We start from the raw sequence: 8822 nt of genomic DNA, 5'->3' as shown, positions 1-8822 counted from the left end.
AAGGACGAATTTTAAACAAAATCATTAAATTTTTAAGGAAATGGTCGAATTTTTTATTAACTAGCTGAAATTTTAATGTGTAAAGATTAATTTTCAATGAAGAAGATTAATTTTATATGAGAAGTACAAATTTCAACAAAATACATTAATTTTTTTAAAATAAAAAAACAGTGTTTGAACCCATAAAATAAATTTTCAACGGAATAGTTAAATTTTTAGTTAATAAATTTATTTGCAATAAAAAAAGCAATTTTAAACCAAAAATATTAATTCTCCGCCACGAAAAAATAATTGCCAACAAAATACATGAATTTGCAAACAAAAAATTTTTTCATAAAAATGCATAAATTTCAAACTAAAAAAGACAAATCTTGAACAAAAAATAGAATAGATTAATTTTTAGTTAATGAAACATGTTTCTAATAAAATAAATTTTCAACGAAATAGTTAAATTTTCAACAAAAATTAAATTACTTAAAATTAAATACATAAATCTAAAGAAATTAAATGTACACAAAAAAATTATGACGAAAAATGGAATAGTTAAAAAGTTAACTTTCATTAAAAAAAACAACTAATATTCAATCAAATATTTTAATTTTTAATGACATTTTTAACCAAATAATTGAATTTTCAATCGAAAAGATTAATTTGCTGTCAAAAAAGACAAATTTTCAACTAAATTGATGCATTTTTAACTAAAAAAGATAATCTTTCAATACAAAATAGAATAGTTTAAATGTGGTTAAAGAAATAAATTGTTAACCAAGTAAAATAAACCAAATACAACAAATTTTGAATGAAATAGTTAAATTTCCATTAAAAAAATGTCGGTGAAAAACGGAAAAGTTACATTTGTTATTTAAAAACTAAATTTTTAATAAAAAAAACCTAACTTTCAAAACAAACAAAATTCAAACCAAAAATATTTCTTTCCACTTAAAAATAATAATTTTTAACAGTATAAATGATTTTCAACCGAAAAAGTTAACTTCCTACCAAAAAGAAAACAAATTTTCAAGAAAATGGATTAATTATCAACTAAAAAAGGGAAGTTTAACAAAAATATAGTTCAATTTTTAGTAGAAGAAAAAAGTTAAATTCTTAGTTAAAAAATTAACTTTTAATGAATAAACTAATTTTCAACCAACGAAATAAAATTTAAACCGAACCAGAATTAATTTTCTACAACGAAAAAATAATAAGTGACAAAATAGATGAATTTTCAGCCAAAAATTTTAATTTTATTGGAATTTTCAACCTAATAATTGCATTTTCAAACAAAAGCTTAATTTGCTACAAAAAACACCAAAAAGATTAAATATCTAACAAAAAAGAATTTTTATCGCTAAAAGAATTGCTACATTTTTGGTTGAAAAAATGAATTTCCAATAAAAAAAAACTAATTTTCGACCAAAGAAATACAATTTCAACTAAAAGGATTTAATTTATACCAACAAAGAATAATTTTTAATAAAATACATGAATTTTCCATCAGAAATTTTAATTTTTAATGGAGTTTTAAACAAAAAGGTTAATTTTCTACCAAAAAGACAAATTTTTAACAAAATCAATTAATTTTGAACTAAAAAAGATAAATTTTTAACAAAAAAGAGAATAGTTTATTTTTTAGTTATTAAAATAAGTTTTTAAGCAAGTAAAATATATTTTCATCGAAACAGTTAAATTTTCAACTAAACAAATACATTTTCGAATAAAAATTGAATTATATTTATAGTAAAAAGTAAATAATTTTCAATTTAAAAAAAAATCATTTTTAACCAATTAACAAAAAAGAGGAATTTTCAAGAAAATACGCAATAAAAAAATAACACAATAAATGTTCAATCATGTGGTTGATTTTTTAATTAAAAAAGATCAATTTTCAAACAAAAATGAAATAATCTACTTTTTATTTAAAAGAATTATTTCAAAAAAATGTACTATTTTTTATGAAAATGATGAATTCTCATCAAAAACTGCAATAGCTAATATTTCAACTGAGAAAGATGTTAGTTTTAAACAAAAATCAGTTGATTTAAATAAAAATGATGAATTTTCAACTAGATAGATTTTCTACGAATTGAGAAGAATTTTTCATTACTAACATAAAACTGTAACTAAATAGTTTAAGCATTTTTATAAAAATAAAAACAAAAATTTTCAACCACTGACTGAAAATCAATAATTTCAAGTGACTGATTCATTCAGTAATCTTGACTGATTCATATGTTTAAACGATTTTTTTGTCATAAGATCTGAAGATAAATTGTTTAAACAATATATTGTTTGTTTTTAGCAAATTTTCTTTTAGAATATATTTATAAAGTCATCGTTTCTTCCAAATTTTTCGACTTTTTTCAAGATTTCAGTTAAAACGAGACAATAATCAATTAAATTTAATAGGAATATTTGTTTAAGTAATTTATTGTTATGTATAATAATATTCTCTTAGAATAATGCTAGGTGGTTCTTAACTAAAAAGTAAAAGAAAAGCTGAAAAATTTCCGCAAAATCCGGAACTTTCGGAGATCGTTTAAATAATTATGTTTTTAAATAGCAATAATTATTACCTCTTCTAATTGAAAAGTGGACAAAAAGTTGAATATTTTCGAATAAATCGCAATTTTTTAGCATTATTTAAAGAGAATATTGTCAAAAATAATAATAATACATTGCTTAAAAAATTATTTTAAGTGTGTAAAAAGAAAGTACGAGTTTGTTAAGCAGCTATTTTGGATAAACATTCAAAAAGTTAGAGCATTTTGAATACTTTTGAAACCATTTTTTTCAAGATTTCAAAATTCAGTAACTTCTTTAGATAACAAATTTTCTTGAAAATTGAAAATTCTAATTTTGACAGCACAAAAAATGAATGAAAAATACAAAATTTCATTTTGCGGATCCAAAAATAACATACAAATTTGTTGTTAAATTATTTTTTGATTGGACGCGTAGTTTTTTATGTATTCATAAAAAAGACAACATTAAACATAAAATAATAATATTAAAAATGGAAAAAAATGTTGGAAAAAGACGCAAGATACGAAAAAAATTAATGGAGCAAAAACGATCTACAATTTTTTATTTAACGCGTAATTTTTGTTTCAATCGTATGAAAAAAAAAAAATTTTTATTTCAAAAATTAATCTACAAAAATTACTCATCCAAAAAAGAGCTATAAATATATCATAAATAATTTTTCGATAGGGCAAGTAGTTTTTGTTTAATTCGTAAAAATAACATTCAAAATAAATTTTTTTTTGAAGAGCGAAACAAGGTACGATCAAAAACGTTTCATTATTTTTTGTGCGATCGAAACTTAAATTTTCGACAAAATTAAAAAAGATATTATGTTCATCAAGTAGGAAAATCAACGTTTTTCTTCTCTTGAATTTTTTCATATGGTGCTTTGTTTGGCTTAAAATGTTAATTTTCATTTGTGTTTTTGGATTTTGAAAATCCTATAACTCTGACCATTTTCTTGTTATCGAAAAAGTCATAAAAAATCGAGTGCGATGCACGAGACACGTAAAGAAAAAGTGTTCGTTAAAGCCCAAAGAGCATTAACAAAAGAGAATTCACAATCACCAAATTTCGGGTTGTCAATGCTTTTACCTATAATTTTATAAGGCCTAGTTACACAAATGTGGGTGAAATACAAAGACCGAGCGCGGCATTTTTTGTTTGGAAATTAAAAAAAGTATAACAATTTTTATTTTTTCTTGGTTCAAATTTCGGCTTACATCATTACGAAATATCATTTTTTTTAAACGAATTTATTTTTTTGCTGGATTCGAACGAACATTCGAGAAGAAAAAATTTTTAATCTATTTATGGACCTCCCTAAATAGGGACGCTCCCGAGTTAGGGCAATAATATAAATAATAATAATAATAATAATAATAAATAAATAAATATATTCTCTATGTATGTAATTTATTTTCTTCAGGTGTTTTTTTTTCTTATCGGAATGAGTTAGGGATAAGGGGTCGAGGGGAAAGGGGAAAGAGGAAAGGGTCGAGAAGATGACTAAATTCTTTCTTCCTCTATTTCTTTGTTCTCCAACACGCTCTACGTGTTCACAGTCCATGGAGTATGCAGGTGCATTAACCGTACAACTTAGCCTAGCACCGTAACGCTAGAAAAAACTATCAGCTAAAAAAAATCTCTTTCTATTTTCTAATTTCATAATTTTGTTACAGCTAGAATCATTAATAGCGCGCTAGGCGCGCGTGTATTTTCACGATTTTGAGGGGGAAAATAATTTTTAATAGAAAATAAAAATTTCTAATAAATATTTATTTCCTTGGCTTATTTGTTTATTTATTTTCAATGTTAGATAAATATAATTTGCATAAGAATTATGAGAAAATTTATCAAGATTGTTGAAAGTTTCAGATACGTCATCTTGAATTTTAAACAACAAAATTCATCTTCAACCAAATAGTTGAATTTTCAAACAAAACAGACGAATTCTCAAGGAAAAATCTAATGGTAATATTTTATATCACAATGTAATATTTTTCATTAAAAAAAAAAAAAAAAAAAACTTTCTACTAAAAATGTTCTACATGGTAGTTTATTTTTTTACTTCGAAAATATGAATTTTCAACCAAAAAGTTAGTTTTCTATAAAAAATAAATAGTTTTAAAATTGATAAATTTTCAACTAAGCAACCAAAAATTTTAATTTTAAATCAAACAGTTGCAAGTTTTATTTAAAAAAACAAAGATAAAATTTCTACCAAAAGAGGAGAATTTTGAAACCAAAAAGGAAATTTTTTAACAAAGTTCTTAAATTTATAAACAAAAAATATTATTTTTAACCAGTTATATTTTTAATTTAAAAAGATTTTATATTTTCCAAACGAGATGGATTTTTTACAAAACATTTTAATTTTCTGAAACGCAAAATATTAATTTTTAACCAAATAGATGAATCTTCAACACAAAATTTTTCAGTCGACAAAGAAAACAAAAGTGTAGGCAAATTATAATCTTAAATTCAAAATAAAAACATTGAACAACTAATTATTTTTTAAGTTTCTTTATTTCATTTAAGTTTATATAAATATTCTTATTTTACGGGATTTAAAAAAATTTTTTGACAAATTTCTGACAATTTAAAAGATATTTAGGAATTTTTTAAGCTGGGAACAAAATTTAAAAAGATTTTAGATTTTCGGAAATCTTTTAAAGTTAAAAATTTTTTCTTATTCTTTTAAAACTTCTAAAATTTCTAAAAAATGTTTAAAGCACTCAACTTATTTCTAAAATTGTGTCAAAACTTAAAATTCTTTGTTGAAAAATTTGGATATCATTTATATATTTTTTAAAACTTTTTCAATATTCTCTTAAAATTAATTTAAAAAAATAAAAGAGCACTAAATATTTCCAGGAATAATACGAGGGTTTTAAAATGTAAAAACCGAAAGGTATACATGTATTGAATAAAAAAATATATATATATTCCCAGGAATATTAGAAAAAAATGTTATTATTTTGAAACCTTCAAAAGCTTTTAAAAAAACTGCAAAATTTCGAACCTTTCAAAAATTAACATTTTATTTTAATTTTTTTAAATATTTTAAACTAACTCAAGACTTCTGTTCTAAGTTTCTAGAAATTTGTATGAATGTTTTTGAATTCTTATTAAATTTTCTTTAAAAATTAATGTTCAAAATAAAAAATCGTTAAAAATTTTTTCAGAATTATTAAGAAAAACTTTTTATTCTCTTGAAACCTTTCAAAAATATTCAAAACTTTCTAAATTTGAATCAATTAATTTTAAATTCATTGCGCACAATTTTTTTTTATAATAAAAGATTTTAATTTTAAACGAAACAATTGCTAAAAAAATTTAAGGCAAATTGTAATTTGAAAGGAAAAATCATTTTTAATATGAAATAAAAATTTGTGATAACATTTTATTTTACAGAATTGTACCAGATTTTTGGAAAAGTTTGGAATATAAAAAATATTTATGACTTTTTGAATATTCTCTTAAAATTAATTATCTTAAATAAAAATGTTTTTAAAAATCCCTAAATTAAAAAAAAAAATATTCGGACCTCTTCCGCATTTTTTTTGTTTGTGACTATTTTCGAAATATTTTGGAATGTTTTTAAATATTTTCCAATATAGACTTAAAATCAAGTTTGTGAAATAACAAATTAGTTAACATTTTTCACATAAATCTTTAAAAAAATGTATTCTCTTAAAACTGTTAATTTTTTTTATAAATTTCGAAGATTTTGTTCTAACTCTTCAAAAAATCTACATTTTTTTTAAATTTCTGTAAATCATTTTAAATTAAAATGTTTTTAATATTCTCTCTAAATTAATTCTTCAAGATAAAAAAAATTACTTTTAATATAGATTTTTTCCAGTTTCAAATTATTTTCTACATTAAAAAAAAAAACTTCTAAACATCTTTCAGAATGTTTTAAATTGTTTGTAAAATTTTAGGAATTTTCAGGAAATCATTTAAAAATTGTAAATCTTTTTTCAAAATTAATTTATTAAAGTTAACAACCAATCTAAATTTCCCCGAAAATCTTAAAGAACACTTAAAAATTTGTATTTAAAAATTTTTAAAATTTTACATTTGTTTAAAATTCCTTGAAACCTCTTCAAATGTTAAATAATTTTTTAATATTATCAAAAATTCTAAAACTTTGAAATATCTTTTGAAATATGTCAAGGTTTTTTAAAAATATTTTTTAAAATCTAAAAAAATCTGAATCATTTTTAATTTTCCTAGAAACTTAGTTTAATTTGCTTGAAAATTGTTGAATTTCAAAGTTAAAAAAAGGAATTAAATAAAAAATAGTTAAATTTTTAACCCGAAAATATGATTCATTAGCTAAATTTCCAACCCTAAAAGATTATTTTTTAAACAAAACAATACGAATTTTCAACCAAATTAAGGAATTTTCAACTGTAAAAATAAATTTTCAAAAAAAAAAAACATTCAACAAAATAGTTCAATTTTCACCACAAAATTGTATAGCTGAAAAAGTTATTTTTTAGCATAAAAGAATTTTTCAACCAAATACCTGAATTTTTATTCACATAGTTGCATTTCCAACTAAAAAGTTTAATTTTTAAACAAAAATGGAATAGTTAAATTTTCAATATACAAAATAATTTTTAATGCAAAATAAAAGCGAAGTTTAAACAAAATATTTTGATTTTCAACCAAGCAAATGAAATTTCAACCAAATAGATGAATTTTTCAACAAATATTTTTTAATCAAAAAGATCAATTTCTACTAAAAAAAATTAATTTGCAAAAATGGACGAATGTTCAACAAAATCCTTAAATTTTCAACAAAAAAATGATGTAGTTAAAAAAATCAATTTACAATATAAAAAAAAGAATATTCAACAAAATCCGAAAATTTTTAACAACAATAAAATTATTTCTAACCAAAGACATGAGTTTTCAACGAAAGAGAATAAGTTTCTACCAAAAAAAATCAATTTAAAAAAAATTTACCAGTTAAATATTTATTTTAAAAATTATTATTTAGACAAAAAAAGATTTCAAAAACATACATGGATTTTTAATCTACAGTTAAATTTAAAACTAAAAAAGATAAATTTCTAATTGAAAAAATACGAATTTTCAACAAAAGAGTTAAATTTTTAACAGAAACAAAAAATTTAAAAACACATGAATTTTAAAGGATAGAGGTTAAATTGCAACTAAAGAAGATAAATTTAAAAAAATATATTGGTGGGGGGGGGGGGAGACATTTAGAGCCTAAAATTTGTAACGTAGTTTATGGACAGCCTCTTACATTTATCCTAAATTCAAAAATTAAAAATTCAATAAAAAATAGTATTTAATATTGCATTTGTATTTCAGGCTCAATTAATTTTCCAGTCCAACTTTTGCCGCTTGACTGAACTTTAGACTGGAATAAATCGATTTCAATAATACTACTACTACTAATAATAATAATAATGAAAACTCAGAATTAAGATTCTAGTAATTAGCTAATTAATTAAATAATTAATTAATGGGCACATGAGCCGATCGAAATATTTAAATGAAAATTCAATCATAACTTAGGATCGTCCACTTAAAATCCATAATTCGAGCGATTTAAATTAATTGGTTTGGATTAAATAAATACTCATATGGGAGATCAACAATTTTTGTATAGAATTTTCATGTATATCGCCCGCAAATTTTTTAGAAATTTTTTTTTCAGTGCGTTAAAACAATGCTGTTCCGTCATGATGTTCCGTAATAATGTTTGGTAATGATGTCCCGTAATGATATTCCGTAATGATGTTCCGTGACGATGTGACGTTATGATGTTTCGTAATGATGTTACTTAATTATGTTCCGTAATGATGTTCCTTAATGATGTTCCTTAATGATGTGCCGCAATGATATTTCATAATGATGTTACGTAATGATGTTCCTTAATTATGTTCCGTAGTGATGTTCCTTAATGATGATACTTAAGGATGTTCCATAATCGTGTTCCGTAATGATGTTCCGCAATAATATTCCGTAAGTATGTTCCGTAATGATGTTTTCAAATATATTGTGTAAATCATGTCCCACAATGATATTCCATAATGATGAGCAGTTATGATGTTCCAAAAACATTATTTCTCGAACATCATTACGGAAAATCCATAAGGAACATCCTTACAGAATATTATTGCGGGATATCATTACGGAACATCATTAAGGAATATTATTACGAAACATCATTACGAAACATCATTACGAAACATCATTAAGGGACATCATTACGAAACATCATTATGGAACATTACTACGGAACATCATTACGG

Source organism: Belonocnema kinseyi, chromosome 1, assembly GCF_010883055.1.
Source record: "Belonocnema kinseyi isolate 2016_QV_RU_SX_M_011 chromosome 1, B_treatae_v1, whole genome shotgun sequence".
In the NCBI taxonomy this organism is placed as follows: Eukaryota; Metazoa; Arthropoda; class Insecta; order Hymenoptera; family Cynipidae; genus Belonocnema; species Belonocnema kinseyi.
Note: the sequence above shows the minus strand (reverse complement) of the source record.